The sequence below is a fragment of the Canis aureus genome, chromosome 7 (assembly GCF_053574225.1).
Source record: "Canis aureus isolate CA01 chromosome 7, VMU_Caureus_v.1.0, whole genome shotgun sequence".
Lineage (NCBI taxonomy): Eukaryota > Metazoa > Chordata > Mammalia > Carnivora > Canidae > Canis > Canis aureus.
The window spans coordinates 38,993,283-39,010,165 of record NC_135617.1 but is presented as its reverse complement, the minus strand read 5'-3'; the positions used below and the strand labels follow the sequence as shown (position 1 = coordinate 39,010,165).

Below are 16,883 nucleotides of genomic sequence, written 5' to 3'. Positions count from 1 at the left end.
ACGAGTATCAGCAAGAGTGTGATTAATTCAGAAAACCAGCAGAGAGGATCTGGTGTGTGTGTGTGTGTGTGTGTGTGTGTGTGTGTGTAGCTGAGAAAACTGACCCAGAACAAATATCCAAGCAATAAGATCTTGTGATTTATAAGGGAAAGAAAAGTAGATTATCAGCTTTTCAATAACAGTGCCTTATCCTGAAGAAAACAGAGTAACATATTTAAGATGTTGAAGGAAAGAAACTGTGAACCACAGATTTTATATTCAACTAAGCTGACTGAAGTATAAAGACAGAAAATTGCCATCAACATGCAGAAACTTAGGGAATACTGTTTTTAGAAGCTTTTCCTTGGGGATATACTGGAGCTTCAGACATCCAAAGTAACCAGAGAGACATTGCTATAAAGATTGAGAGTGAGCATTAAGTATATATTTACATGGAGAACAAGCCAAAAACAAAACAAATATAAGTTAGTATGTAATGGCTCTATATTCTACAATATATATACAGTAATATTCTAAAAAATGAGAGAATGGGAATAGCATATGAAAAACATTCAAAATATTTGTCAATAATTACAGTGGTAGTAGTTTTGGTATTGTAATTCTGAGAATGTTTAGTGTGACATGGAAAAAACATTCGGTCATCCCCATTGTCCTTGATACCCAGGATTCCTGCTGTGGACAAAGGGAGATTTGGATGAAAGAAGAGTTTAAGAAAATATGGAATTTGAATTGGAAGTAGGAGTGGGAACACCTGAGGGATTTTATCTTTAAATAATAAATGTATATATTTTCATTTATAGTTATATATTATGTAATTATATGTTTGTCATATAGGTAACTACGTATTATACATATAATTATATAGAATTGTTATGAATATAATGGACCATCTAGGAAAGAATAATAGATATAATGATATTTAAGTTACCAAGTTCCCACCTTGTTTATTTAGTCCTGGGGATAGTGGCTGCTTTCTGAAGTTGCTACCTTTGTACACTTAAGAGTTCTCATCTACGACTTTTCGTAGTTGACCATTATTACCTAGTTAATAATTCTTTATATTAAATTTTACCAGCTCCGATGACTAATATATTTTCTGCCTGCTGCTTGGACAAGGGCTGATGCAGGCAATGTTTGTAACTGAGATAATGGAATAGAATCGAACATTTACATGTCCTGTGGTGAATTGCTGGAGGTTTTTGAGGAAGCCAGAGATGTTCTTAAAATATTGTGCCAGAAAATTAAATGTGGACATTGCATATATTTTTTTCCAAAAATTTTTAATATTTAAATTCAATTAATTAACATGTATTATTGGTTTCAGAAGTAGGGGCCACTGATTCATTAGTTTTCTATAATACCCAGTGCTCATTATAACATGTGCCCTCCTAATAGGTAAGAGGTTTCTTTTTGGGGTGATAGAAATATGCTGGAGTTGATGGCTGCACAATTCCATGAATCTACTAAAAACAATTGTACACTTTTAAGGGATTTTATTTTATTTTTATTTTTTTTTATTGGTGTTCAATTTACTAACATACAGAATAACCCCCCGTGCCCGTCACCCATTCACTCCCACCCCCCGCCCTTCTCCCCTTCCACCACCCCTAGTTCGTTTCCCAGAGTTAGCAGTCTTTACGTCTGTCTCCCTTTCTGATATTTCCCACACATTTCTTCTCCCTTTTTAAGGGATTTTAAAGGTGAATTTGATGGTATGTAAATTATAGCTCAATAAAGCTGTTATAATAAAAAGAAAAAAAAAAGAAAGTTAAATGTGGCTGACTTTTTTTAGAAGAGAGAGAGCCAAAGGTAAGAAGTGCCAGTAAGAGGTAAAAAGGATTCAGCATGTTGGCAGAGAAGATAAAAAGAGTAGAGAGCTGAGAAAATAGAAGGAAAGAACAGGATTTAGGATTGTTCAGAGAGGAAAGTAAAGGAGATACTGAGGATTTTAAGCCATAGGGTTTCAATGTATCAGAAATGATCATTTTAAGGCAAAGATACTGAAAAGGATACCAGGAGATGGATCTTGTTGATAGGAAGGTAATGATTTGGGTCTTACACATTTGAGTTTTAAATGATAATGAAATATCTGGGTGAAAATGTCTGGGCAGCAGTTGAGTATAAAGGTCTGAAGCTCTGGGAGAGGTCATTTTCAGAGCTCTAAGTTAAGACTAATTATTCATTTATTCTTCAGAGGCACATTCAGTGTCTAGTATCTGGGTGTTGGTATTTAGAACTGATTCAGCATATTCATGGTCTCTGCCTTGGGGAACACACAATCAAGTGTCATGTGTCCAATAAGTTACTCATTCTAACATCCTCCCCGTATAGCTGACACTTTTTGAGGTCCCAAGGGCCCATCTGGCTGCCAAAATTTCTCAAATGTAAGTAGCAAGGTTAGAAATTGAATTTGAGCTTTCTAAAATACTTTTGTTTTACCATACTAGGCTGCCTCTCCAGACACATTAGGCATTTAATGCCCTCCTTCCTACTCCCATCAATTGAAGTGAAATCTCAGCTCCTTATCGAGGTAACTTCTGCAACAGGTGAGGTTCTTTTCTTTCCATGGGAATTTTACTTTTAACAAACAAAACCCTACTCTACAGGGTGATGCTACCATGGCGGAATGTCGATATCAGCCAAGTTCTGAACAGAGAGTATGGGCTTCCTCCAAGGTCTAAGCACCTCTTGCCTGTGCACTAGGCATCCTCTTGGATTCAAAGAAAACAAACAAACCAACAAACAAAACAGAAATAGTCAAATGGAAAGGTGCTCAAGTACATTAGGATAAATTTCAACCCTTTCTCTCCTTTCACTCATGAAAGCTAAAATTTTGCTAACAAGGAAACAAAAAACCCTAGTATGTTTGTGATTATCTCACCGATTAAGTGCTTTTTATTTTATCAGATATTGAAAATATAATGAAAAGGAATAGAAAATATATTGGTGTTTTTGGAAGTAGACAGTCCAAATATTCTTTCTTTGGTTGCTTAAGAGCACAGATGTTTCAATGAGACAGCCTGGTTTAAATCTTAACCCCACTGCCTACTAGCTTTGTGATCTTAGGAAAGTAAGCTAACCTCTCTGTGCCATAGTTCCCCACCAGTGAAATGTGCATACTTCTCATGGTTGTTCTTAATCTATCTAAGGCGCTTAGAACAACGTCTGGCCCCTAGTAAACACTATGTAAGTATTAATACTATTAAGGTTGCAAAGTTTATTATATCCCACATACCCGACTTATTTGGTTAATCTTGATTTGCTGCCTGAGCCCCTGGACTAGTGGTTGCATAGATGATGGTCCTACTCTCAAGGAATTTCATTTTATTTGGAGAGCCAAGATTTATGTCTATGAAGAGATAACACACAGTGAGCATAAGTGAAAAATGTGAAGTGCATAATCAAGTCAATGTTTGTTGGGAGAATGGGAGATGGGTGGGTTCTAATGGTGGAGATGACCTAGGACAATGTCCATTAAAAAGCAGGTGTGTGTATGGAGGGGACAGATACGGACTGGTAGAGAGAAAGTGAGCAGTGAGCAGGGGCTCTGGACTAACCCTTTATGTGCCAGAAGCATTGTGATAAAGAAAAGAGGAAGTCAGTGGAGCAGCTGGGAACTGTGGGAAGGGAAGGGAAGGGAAGAAAAGAGACACTTGTGAGAGACATTGGCCAAGAAGGCCAGTCCCTAAGTCTTTCTTGATATGAGGCTATGCATTGAGGAAGAATAGCCAAGCTCTTGGGCCCAGCTAGCGGGTAGAGTAATGGTACCATTTACCAAAATAGCAAAACCACGAGGCAGAAGCTGGCTTTGAAAGGACAACCCATTTACAGCTTTCCCAGATTTGGTTGTTGGAAGGACTGGATGAGACACAGCGTGCAAATCACTTAGCACAGTGTCTGGCGCAGAGTCAGCGCTCCCTATCTGCTAGCCAGTATCATCCATGCACTCTGGAGGCTGCACTGCAGGAACTTACGGGCAGTGCTAAGACATGCGGGACATGAATGCACATAGAAATGTACATGTGATATTTTCGAGCTTTTGTTTGGATACTTGGGGTTTTTTTCCTGAAAGAAACAAAATATATTCTTATAGCTGCAAGACTTAACTTGAACTCTCATCATGACTTTAGCTATGATTAGAAAAGTGGGTAATAAAAGAGACCATAATTGAGAACTTCCAAGAGGCCTGAGGGAGGCAAATTAGCCAATATTCTGTCACTTTTCCCTCTGATTACAAGTCTCCCCTAGAGTCATTTTTTTCCCCCACATAGAATAAAGTAAAAGGGCAATCTTGACAGCCTTCGATTCAGAAACAGTTGATGGTATTGTTAGAACAAGTATCTTTCATTATACGCTATAAAACTTGCTGAGCGTGCTGATGGCATTTATAGAATCATGTGGGGAAACGCTCAAGGAGTCCTGGCTGCACTAGAATTCACTGTATACAGTGCAATGAGTTTAATTTGTGGAAAATACATTTAATAATTTGTTGACCTTTGTCTTCTTACTGGACTCATTCCTTTGTATTTTCCTCAGAAAAGTATTTACTTAAAAGCTGCATGAACATTGAAAGCAAGCACTGAAACTCAAGCTCCACACCATTGACTGCAAAATTACAAGCTAGGGTGGGGGAAGTTGAGGTGTAAAGGAGCAGGCAATTAATAGTTTTTTAAAGGATGTTTTATTATTTTTTAAATTTTTATTTATTTATTCATGAGAGAGAGAGAGAGAGAGAGGCAGAGGGAGGAGCAGGCTCCATGCAGGGAGCCTGACATGGGACTCAATCACGGTCTCGGGATCAATGCCCTGGGCTGAGGACAGTGCTAAACCGCTAAGCCACCCGGGCTGCCCTTAAAGGATGTTTTCATTGAGGACTGGTACTCTTTTAAAAAACAGTACATCAGCTGGGAGTTTGTCTTTCACTGTCAAAGCAAACGGAGATTCTAGGCTCACGGAATACTAGAGTTGAGAGGTGACTTGGCAACTCTACACTCTACCAATGAGGACACTGAGGGGTGATCAGATCACAGCAGTGCCCAGAATCCGGACCAGAACCTGGATCCTGCTGCCTAGCTTGCCTGCTGCCCCACTTCCTTCCCCACTTCTCTGAGGTCACTGAATGCTCATTACTGGTAACCAGGAGGGGATTCTTTAAAGCATTAAAAAGCTTCAGAATTGGAACGGGCTGTTGAGAGCATCAGACCCAACCCTGTGAAGCTCTGGAGCTTGCTCAATGTTGGAGATAAGTGTGAATGAGAAGGGCCTGGACCTGGCTTCCCTGACTGAATTCGGGTCCATTTGTATTTCTTTAAACCACTCCAATATCAGTGACCCGATGATTCAGACTTCCTGTCAAAATAACTGCAACAGGGCTCATCTTCCTTAAGACTGGTGTACCTCATGCTTCTACCTATTCCACTTCTCAGGGCCTAGAGATCTCCTCTAGGAGATCTAGACTAGAGGGACAGATGGTGCAGATGGTCTATAGGCTCTTCTAGCTGAAACACACTGTGCTTTGGTGACTGTGGATACAGTGCATGACCAAATTCCCTAGATTCCTTTAATAATCCTTTTGCTGCAATAGACCCATTGTTTCTCTTTCAAGCAACCCATGAAATTTCCCACTTCTGCACCTTTGCAAAGCCATTCCCCTTTCCTGGAACACTCTTTTGCCTCATCTTCATTGACTTGAGTATGCTCCCTGTGGAATGTGAGTGCCAAGGGAGTAGAGGTCTGTCTTTTCTGTTTGCTGCAGTGGTCCTCCACTTGAAAGTGTGCCTGCACAAAGTACACACTCTATATAACGAATCCAAAAGATTATAGGTACTGCTTGGTTCTTGTCTTTTGAAGCTTTATTAAGCCATAAGTAGGAATCCTTGATCCTCACCTGTGGGCTCAATCATATCTTAGACTTTTTGCTCAGTTGTGACCCAAACAGAATAGTTGTCAGGGCTCTTGCCAGGAAAAGATACAACTTAATCAAATTAAGTAATCAAATCAAAAAAATCAAATTAATTTTGCTGCCACTTGGGCTCTGACTTTGGGCCTTACCTCTGGACTCTGGCTTCCCACCTTTTTATGGCCTTCAGAGTGCATCTGAGTCTGATGAACAATCTAGCAACCTTCCCCACCAGGTAGAGGTTTAGCGCATCTTATTTAACTTTCTGCTTAAAAAGTCCTGCCTCTTTTCTGTATATCAAGTTCTGCCTGCTAGGCAGGCTGCCACGGACTCTGTCCTCACAGTGCCTACTGTATCCTGGGGGTGGATGACTCTTGCTTTCCATCCCTCCCTATCCTGCTCTGGTTAAGTCAGTTACTTCATGATCCACGTCATGTTCTATATGATAGTCACTCTTGGTACCTAACACATTAGTGTTAAGATGTTCACCTTGGCCCTGTCCATGAACCAGGGTTTTCCCCCTAAACTACAGGCAACTCTCTGACTTGTGTCCTAGAGGGCGCTACCTGCTTGCTTTATTGGTGTTGCTTTTTAGCGTTCCTCTCTTGGTGCTGTGTCTCCTGTGGCATCACTCTGCCACCTGGAGTTGGGCTGGCAAAACCAACTGCTGGCATGGATCCCCTCTGAAGTATTTTATCATTGACTCCAGTTATCAGAGTCTGCTGGCTATACTGGTCTTTCTCCCTGAGATGTGTTCATGTTCTGGGAAGGGTGGTGCCTTGCCTCATCTAGTATCATGGCTAAGAGATAACGTTCTGGTATCAGAGTGCCTAGACACCAAGTGTATGGCTTAGTTAGGCAAGTTACTTAGCTCTAAGCTTCAATTTCTTTATCTGAAAAGTGGGGGAGGAATGCAAGCAATAGCAGTGTTTTGTATAGTCATGATGAGGATTACTAGAAGTGTAACCAGCAAGTTTTGTAGCTCAGAGTTATTGGGCTCCTTAGCCCGCTGAACTGCTCTATCCTATGAGCTCCCATAATATTCTCTATGCTCTCATTTTGCATTAAAGATACTATGTTGCAACTGCAGTTTCCATTTTTAGATCCATGTCTTACATGTCCAGCTATATTGTCAGGTCGTTTAGGTAAAAATCTGTGCCTAGTACTACCTTCTATCTCCCAGGCCCAGTGCCCTGCATAAAACAGATATATAGTAAATGCTTATTTTTATTGCTAGCATGAGTAATCATCTCATTTATTAAAAAATTAAATATTACCATCCCACAAACTCTGATGAATTCGCTCACCCCAGAGTTCATTTCCCTTGTTGATGGTGCATTGGCAAGGATAAATGCCAAGGCAGAAAAGACACTTATTAACTATCCCATGGATTATGCAGGTGGCAGCTGTCTTGGGACGATGTTCCTTATTAATGATGTTCTTAGACTTACTTGAAGCAGTGGTTAGAAGTAACAATGGTCATACTAAAAATCTGCTTTCCAGTTAGCTCAGGAAAAAGGATGGCATCTGGGACTCAGCCAGTAGGAAATTAAGAGACTCAGTGCACAATATTTCAGAATACTGTTTCACTTGTAATGGCAGTCTCCTTTCCTCACTAGATAGTTTCAGATTTGGCCATTTAACTGATAGGTAAAGCATTTTGACTTTTACCTACTATTGACCAGTAAAAGAATGAAAGTTGGTAAGAAGTGCCATCAGTAAGTTCAACATCACATCATCTTTCTTGGAGAAAGGCATTTAACACAATTAACACCCCAAAATTTGGGAGTGGCTTTTCAAAAAAGCTTATTTGGGTTCTGAGATGAAAAGCAAAGACATTTGTGCTCAGACACTGTAATATATCTGCAGTGAAATGATTAAAGGATAAGAGTGAATCACACAAGTGAAATTATTATGGGAATATTCCAGCATTTACATTGGAGACTACAGGTTGAAACTGTGAGTGAGGACCTGCACTTACTTGTAGGAAGGTGAGCTGGGTTCCACCCCTTTCTCAACTGCAAAGTTGGCATTGTCTCTTTCTTCTGTAAAATGGGAGGAGTGCCAATTTCCCTGTCCTGCTTTCTCAGAAGGCTGTTGTAAAGATCATATGTGGTAATATTTGTGAAAGATCCTTCTGGGTTTAGAAGTACTAAGTAAACATAGGTCAAACAAAATGGTTTTGTTGACTACAGGCCCCTTCTGGACCTGGTGGCCTTCCCAGTACCTGGCATGGTGGCCTAGACAGACCGAGAAGTAGGGCGCAGGGTGTGCCATGATGGTGACTATTATCATTTCACTGGAGACAGAGACTGGCTGATCTGAAGGAGGGCAGGATGCTCTTTGAGATAAGTCTCGCTTTGCACTCAGATTGAATTTGCAATTTCTGATTTAGGGATCTAGAGGCTTTGTTCCAGATCATGCAGAAAGGGTCCGGAGGTGACACAGCAGGGACAAGACTTCTATCTCAGTAGCTCTTCTTAAGAAATCTCTAGATACACTAAGAAACAAATTCGTATTTTCAATGGACCAGTCTTCTTTTGGAAGGAGAGAATTGAGAAAAACGGACTTAAAGTTACAAAGGGGATATTGTTTGGCAATGAGGGGAGATGGTGATTTTTTTCTCAAGGGAAGAAAAATGTGACAGTAGAGAGAGAGAAAGGGAAAAGTTTTATGTCCGTTTTAGGGTTGGAGGTAACACAGCCCATTACTGGCAGAGGCCTGGGTAGACTTCTGATATTTGTAAGAAGAAGAAAGGTAATTACCTTTCTGAGATGGCTTACGGGCATTTCTTTTCAAGGTCTCTTCAATTTCTTTGCTGAGTCTATAAACTTTGTGAGGGAAAATAGAAATATATATCCGCTTTAAGAATAACGTGACAAGCTATCTTTTACAGTAAACTCTTGCTTTTTTTTTTTTAGAACTTTTTGTTTTTTAGTACTGAGAATCTTAAGAAATGAAGGGTAATATTAAAATTTGAGAGCAATAGGTCATGAAAATTCATTAGTCGACTAATTTGTCAAGCTGTTATACAATTTCCCATTAGGTTAGTAATCTTACATGTTAACTTCTAGAAATAGAGCCTCCAAATGCTATCTCTAAAGAGGGTGGGAATGATGAAAAGCTGAAAGCCAAATATCTCTGAGAGACAGATAATTTCAAACTTGAAGTAATCCATTGTCCAAATTCCTGGAGTCTTAGAAAGAAATTGCTAACGTCAGATTGTCCACATTACTCCAGGAAAAATAGAATTCAAAAGAGACATATGAATAACTGACCCAAACAATAGCCTCAGAGTGTCTCCAAAGAGGCTTCCTTAGAGAGAGATGCCTGCAACACTTTTTTCAGAAAAATTCATCTTTCTCAACAGCACTAATAACATTAAGCCTTTAGAGAAGTACTTTCCATCTACTAACTTTTGGAGGAGGGGGAAAGACCCCACTTATCCAGAGGCAAGAAACAGTTCACACTAGATAATCGATTAATCCCTGAACTAGGCCTATAAATGAAATGGTGTATAGAGAAAAGAATTAAAGAATTTACAACCTTTGTCAAAAACTCAAAATAACTCTCGTTATTTCTCTGTTTGAAATAAAGATTCATAAAACTTTTTAATTTAAAAAGTTTTATGAGATTTTCAAGTAGAAGAATAAAGCTAGAGGGTCAGGCTTTTCTTCTGAAGAGAAACAAAGGTAGAGTGGGAAAGAGAATATAAAAGCCAAGCAGGAGAGAAGAAAGATATTTTGAGGCATACCTACTAAAATATATTTACAGAGTATAGTAAAACTATTTAATCGCAACTTTTCATTACAAAGAGAATGGTTCCCTAAGCAAATTAATAGCATAAAGAAGACTCCAGGTAGGATCCAGAACTTAATTATGAGAATAAGTCATGCTTGTCATTAACAGCATAGTTTGCAAACCAAAAATGTCTCACTTGATGATTCTGTGTTTACAACAGAAAGGTCAGGGACAATTCTACTTGATGATGTTTTGGCAAATCATCAGGTGGAGTTAGATGTTTATAATAATAATCATAGTCTTTTAGATATTGGGAAACATAAGAGAAAATCTAAACTGATTCTACCTCTCAATGTATATATGAGAAAATGGAGTTTCTTAGTGATAGGATGTTTGGCTAAGGATTGCAGCTGGTTGGTTAAAATGGTCCAGGATCATGTTTTAAAATTCCCCGTTCAGATTTCTTTTATTTTCTTTTAAGATTTTATTTATTTATTCATGAGAGACACAGAGAGAGAGGCAGAGACACAGGCAGAGGGAGAAGCAGGCTCCATGCAGGGAGCCCGACGTGGGACTTGATCCCGGGTCTCCAGGATCACGACCTGAGCAGAAGGCAGGCATTCAACTGCTGAGCCACCCAAGTGTTCCCAGATTTCTTTTCTTTATCATAATGCTTAACTGAAAACAGTCATAGAATCATAGAGTTTCACTCATCTTGGGAAGAGGCATTAAAATTCATGTTTTTGGTATCCTTCTCACTGAAGTATACTGAAAAGTGCACAAGTCTTAAGTATACAGTAAACATGTTCACCCCAGTAGAGAAATGAAACATTACCCAAATTGCACAAAAGCCACTTGCACCTCTTGAAGTCAGAGCCCACACTGTACAACACAATTACATATTTCTATACCCAGCTGAGGAATGAGTGGGCTGAAGTCTACATTGGTTAAATGATTTTATTTGTCCCAAAGTGAATTACTAGTGAGAACATGAAACAAGGTCTTTATGCTGCTACTTGTGTTTTTCCAGTAAGTTAATTCCATCTAATTTAGATAGCAGTATAGAGCCCAACATAGTACAAAACTGCAGGGAGAGTTCCCCAAACATTTGTTGGATGAATTAATGAAATCATCTCTGAAGTTCCTCCTGTTTCATACATTATATCTATGTTTGGTGTGTTTTTCTTGGTCTCTCACTCACATTGCAAGGTCTCTTCAAATCTTGCTGATGATTCTGGGCTGAGTATTTCTGAACGAAGTATTATGAAGCTGTATGTGTGGGTGCTATTGCCCTTTGTAGGGCTTTTCTCTAGCAGGGTTGAATGTGAGCCCATTTCACTGGGTGAAGTCCCCATGTCTGTATTTGAAGAACTTATTTCTGGGGTTATTTTATTTTGAAAGAAAGGAATCCTTCCACCACCTGGGGAAGCATGAAAACTGTGAGTGCTTTAGAAACAGTATGAGAGGAATTGTGTGACCAACTCTTCATGCAGACTTTCTCTAAATCTGTGTTCATTTCTACATCTCATTCCCAATGTTCTCTGAGGATGACTATAAGTTGATGTACTTTTTATTGTTACCATGCAATAACAACTCTAAATAATGGCAGGAATAAAATATACTCCTACTTTTAAATATTAACTTGGTCTGGCTCTAAACAATTGTGGTTGCTATTTTTTCAACTTTATAGATATTTAATTTATATATCATAACCTCCCCTACATTAAGTGTACATTTAATGAATATTGATAATTATACACAGTTTGATGAATTTGGGTAACTGCATTCAAAATATGGTACTGTTCCAGTGCCCCTTTGCAGTTGATACTTTGATCCAGCTTCCAGGACCAAATAACCACTGATCTGTTTTCTCTAACTATGCTTTTTACCTTTTTAAAGAATTTCATATAATGAAAACAAATAGTATGTGCTCTTTTGTGTTTTCTTTCACTTAAGACGTTTTTGAGATTTATCCATCTTGTCGTATATATTAATATCCCTGTTTTATTGATGAGCAGTTTTATACTATATGGATATATCACAATTTTTTTTATCCATTCACATGTTGGTGAACACTTGGATTGTTCTAGTTTTGGGCAATTGTGGATAATGCTTCTGTGAAAATTTGGTGTAAGTCTTCATATAAACATACGTTTTCATTTCTTTTGGAAAAACCCCTAAAAGTAGGATCAATGGATCATATGTTTAACTTTCTAAGATACCCTATGCTGACTTCTGAGGTAGCAGTGCCATTTTGCTTTCCACCAGCAATGTTTGAGAGTTGTCATTGCACTATATCATCAACACTTGCTATTGTTAGTATTTTTAATTTAGGCTATTGTAGTGGTGTGCAGTGTTATCTCATCTGGTTTTAATTTCATATCTCTGATGACTTGTGATATTGAGAATCTCTTCATGTTCTTATTTGACATTTGTTTATCTTCTTTTGGGAAATGCTTATTCAATTATATATGTATATATATATATATTTTTTTTTTTTTGTCTATTAATGGGTTGTTTGCCTTCTTGAGTTGAAAGAGTCTTTTGTATTTTAGATAAAGCCTTTGTCAAATGTGTTTGGAAATATTTTTCCTAGTTTAAATTTACCTATTTTGTTTCCCTCAACTCTAAGAATAAAAGTCTTAATTTTGATAAAATAAATTTTATTAGTTTTTTTCTTTTCTATATCATGGTTATAGTGTCTTACTTAAGAAATCTTTGACCCAGGTCACAAAATTTTTTTGTTTTCTTCTAGATGCTTTATAGTTACATTTCTTTTTTTTAAAAAAAATATTTTATTTATTTATCCATGAGAGACACAGAGAGAGAGGGAGGCAGAGATACAGGCAGAGGGAGAAGCAGGCTCCATGCAGGGAGCCCCATGCAGGACTCGATCCTGGGATTCCCAAAACCACACCCTGGGCCGAAGTAGGCACCAAACCACTGAGCCACCCAGGGATCCCTATAGTTACATTTCTTACAATTAGGTCTATGATCCATTTTGAGTTACTTTTTATGTATGGTATCATGTATGGATTGAGGCTAATTTTTAATACAGACAACCAGCTGTTCCAGAATAATTTAAAGACTACTTTTTCTCTATGGAATTACCTTGTTTTAGGAAAGGACTTGGCATATTCCAGAACCAGAAGGGAGGTCATTGTGGCCTGCATGGAAAAAGAGGAGGAGAATGTTATACAATGATATTGGAGAGAAAATAAGGGCCAAACCTTGTAAGAACTTATAGGTCTTGATAAAAATCTTGGATTTCATTCTTATTGTAATATAATTGCCTCAAGCAATTTAAATATGGACACTGAGTGATCTGATTTATGTATTAAAAAGATACTTCTGTTTGTACCAATCTGGTGAAACCATGCTGATGAAGGTCACTGCTGACCATGCAGTAGTAAGCTGAGTCTGATGAAGTTTTATTGTTTTTCAGTTGGGCAAAATTTGACCCATAGCTCAGCAGTTCTTAAACTGCCAACTGCACATTTGCCTTTTCCCCTCTCCGTGTAGGAGTCTGTTTAAAACCAGAGCTAATGCACTTTTTTGAATGCTAGCTTATATATTGCTACTGCCAGAACTTTTTGCCAGAGGTATAGAAAATGCTACCTGGTGCTTTATGTCCTTTTGGCTTCTCTTCCTTTGCTATTTCCTTATTGCCAAGGTAAACACTGTGCTAATGCTAATAGGAAAAAGCTTAAGGAGATTTTTTAATTATTAGAGATGGTATACCCCTTGGTGGTTATTACTAGCTTAATTTGTGAATTGAAATTAACTAAACATGAGGAATCTAGGGTGCATTTTTGTAATAAAGAAGATTTATAATGCATCATGATCATCCACTGAACTTGAAAATGATTAAATGAACTTAAATATAAAAAATATTTTGATATAGAAAAGTTTTGTTCTGTCTTAGAGTAGAGTATAGGGAAATTGTAGAGATCCTAATAATAGAATTGGTTTATTTTGGCAAAATTTTGTTGAAGGATGCTTAACTGGTTAAATTATATCTAGATTGTCTTTTCTGTTTAATTCTAAAAGGCTCTTTATTCAAATATAATTTGTGCTTAAACTTTAGTAGTTTTAGTATATGCTTTAACTTTCAGAAGATTAAATGTACTGAAGAGGCAAAAAATGAAAGTTAAATCAAGTTGAATAAATAGGTTACTATTGTTTTTTCTTTTAGTGAGTTCTATATGATTAATATCAGCTGTTTGGCAGATCAGTTCTATAGATAAGTTTCATATTTGCATCATAACTATATAATTTGTCTAATATTGTAAGAATGTTGGTTAGGAAGACAGACATTTTATTAAGTAAAATGTTGGCACAAGTCTTGCTAATGTTGATATTTCTTATTTTTAATTTCTTGATTTTACCTCTACATTAACCCAAATTTCATTTTTAAAGATTATTTTAGGTGTTTAAATATAGAGTTTAGGGATGCCTGGGTGGCTCAGTGGTTGAGTGTCTGCCTTTTGCTCGAGTTGTGATCCCAGGGTCTTGGAATCAAATCCCACATTGGGCTCGCCATGGAGAGTCTGCTCCTCCCTGTGCCTGTGTCTCTGCCTCTCTCTCTCTCTCATTAATAAATAAATAAAATCTTTAAAAATATGGAATTCAGTTTTAGCCTTCTAAAGTTTCAACAGTTATTGAAATAGCCTTGCTAGAATGGAACTATAGAACTTTTTAAGTTTTATTTTAAATTATTTTTAAAAAAATTTGAGTGTAGTTGACGTACAATGTTACATTAGTTTGAGGTATAGAGTATAGTGACTCAACTTTTCTATACATCATGCAATGCATACCACAAGTGTACCTACCGTCTTCCACCATGCAATGCCATTACAATATCCATGACTATATTCCCTATGCTGTGCTCTTTTATTTGGAACTGGGAAATTTTTTGATTTAAAGCATGTGGAGAAAATTCCACTTTTGTTGGACAAGATATTATGAAAACTCTCCCACTAATAGATGCAGAAATTATGAGATGAATATCTTCAAAACAAAGAGAATAACTAAAACTAGAGTGGTAAGTTAAAACTAATGTCCTGGTTTTTCTGGAGTGTCTATTAGAAATAGAGACCAGGGTTTTGACAGCTTCATGAAGGAATAGGAGATAAGACCTTTTGTTTAATAAGATGGGCAAATAATACTCATGCATAAAGGCAAGATGTTCAGAGGACTAGACCCTCAGTGAATGGTTGAACTAGGAAAAAAAAATCATATATTGGTGAAAGGAGTCAAAAGGAATCTTTAAAAGTCTTAGTTCTTGGCTTCATGTGGGAGAAAAATTATTCCCTGAAAATTAATTACTAATCTATCTAAACATGAGCTCAAGGTTTGAATTTACAAAACCTGCAGAGTTCAAGAAAAACTACACTAACAATTTAATTTAAAATGCTTCAGGTAGGTAGTGTACCAGAGTGGTAGAGCACCTACCAGAAGTAAATACACATTTATTTGATGAAAGTCACTCCCAACTTGCCTCTTTCAAATTAAGGCCCACCAAATAAGAGCTTACACACACAAGAAACAAGCAAGAGAGCAAAGTCATTAAAAACAGCAGACAGTGAATCAGATGGACTTGGCTTAGGATCTGACACAGGATTAAAAATGTCAAAATTATGCTTAAAATGTCTCTGTAAATAAAAAAAAAAAGGATATTGTAAATATGACCAAGGACTAAGGTTGAAAATATTTTAACAATTATATAACTTTGGAAAGGAACTGGGTAAAATCTGTAGAAATAAAATATATTTGTTTAAATTAAAACTCTGTGGATGGGTTAAATGTCAAACCAGACACAGCTAAAGAGAAAATAATAAGCTGGAATGGGATCTGAAGAATTATGAATTTAGCACAGAGAAATTTAAAAAGTATGGAAGATGGGTTAAGAGATTTGGAAGACAGACTGAAAAGTTCACTCATGCCTAACTGGAGTTCCAGAATAAAAGAGTACTCAGAAGAGGGAGAGGAAATTTTGAAATACTAATATTTTTATAATGAGAATTTTCCACACTTGAGGAAATACAAAGATTCTTAGATTTAAGAAAACAATAAATCCAACACAGAACAAATAAAAACTAATGTTAATCCAGTCACACTGTAAAGTGAGATCATCAATGACAAGATAAAAAGTAACTTTTTAAAATAGGTGGCAATCTACCTTCAAATAAAAGTTAGATTGATGTCACAGCAGCAAAAATAGAAGCCAGAGAATATAAACACATCTTCAATGTACTGAGAGAAGAAAGAAGTTCATCTAAAATTTGAAACTTAAACTATCTTTGAGAATGAGGATTAAATAAAGACATTTTCATGTTCATGTAGACACAAATTAAAGGAGTTAACCACTAACAGACTTCACTGAAGGAATTTGAAATGATGTACTCAAGGTAGAAGTAAAATGATCTCAGATAGAAGGCCTAAGATTCAAGAAAGAATGATAAGTAAAAAAAAAAAAGGTAAACATGAGGGAAAAATATAAACTAAGATGGACTGTATAAAAAAGTAATAATACACTTATTTTCGGGTAAAATTATTAAAATTTTATACTAATAACTTTTAAGATGAGAAGGAAGTTGTCATATGTTAAATTATTCCTCCCCCAAAAGAGATGTTGGAATTTTAACCCACAGTACCTCATAATGTCACTTTATTTGAAGGTAGTCTTTACAGAGGGATTGCAGTTTAAATGAGGTAATTAGAATGGCCCTAATTCAATATGACTGGTGTCCTTACAAAAACAAAAAAAAAAATTCAGACACAGCACATAGGAAGAAAACCACATGAAGTTGAAGGCAGAGATCATAGTACGCTTCTACATGCCAAAGAATGCCAAAGATCGCCAGCAAACCACCAGAAACATTAAAGACATAAAACAGATTCTTCCTTATAGCCCTCAGAAGGAACCAACCTTACTGACACATTGATCTTGGATTTGTAGCCTTTAGAACTGTGAGGCAATAAACTGTGATTGTTTAGGTCACTCAGTTTGTGGTGCTTTGTTACAGTGGCCCTAGAAAATAATAGAGAAATGTTTAGGGTAAAATGTCCAATATAATAGGAGTTCTAATAACTTTGTATTATTTGCAAAAATAAAATTATATATTTTGAGCAAACCATATATTAAAATTTCTTGGATGTCACTAAAAGTAAAAATATAATATATATCTTTTACTTCAGTAGAGAATAATTAGAATAAAAAATGAATTCTTATTGTATATAT

The 16,883-nt window shown here is 36.8% G+C and overlaps 1 long non-coding RNA gene across 4 annotated transcripts in view; it reads right to left on the bottom strand.

The window, feature by feature from the left end:
- Window positions 1-16,642, bottom strand: part of LOC144317276 (uncharacterized) — a 96,278-nt gene extending 79,636 nt beyond the window's left edge. For 2 of the 4 annotated variants that reach the window (XR_013383232.1, XR_013383230.1), the window contains exons 1-2: window positions 16,297-16,565; window positions 12,752-12,807 (exon numbers count right to left, since the gene is read on the bottom strand). This is a non-coding gene — a long non-coding RNA (uncharacterized LOC144317276). The other 2 variants (XR_013383231.1, XR_013383233.1) reach the window with 2 other exon arrangements.
- Window positions 16,643-16,883: the final 241 nt, after the last annotated feature.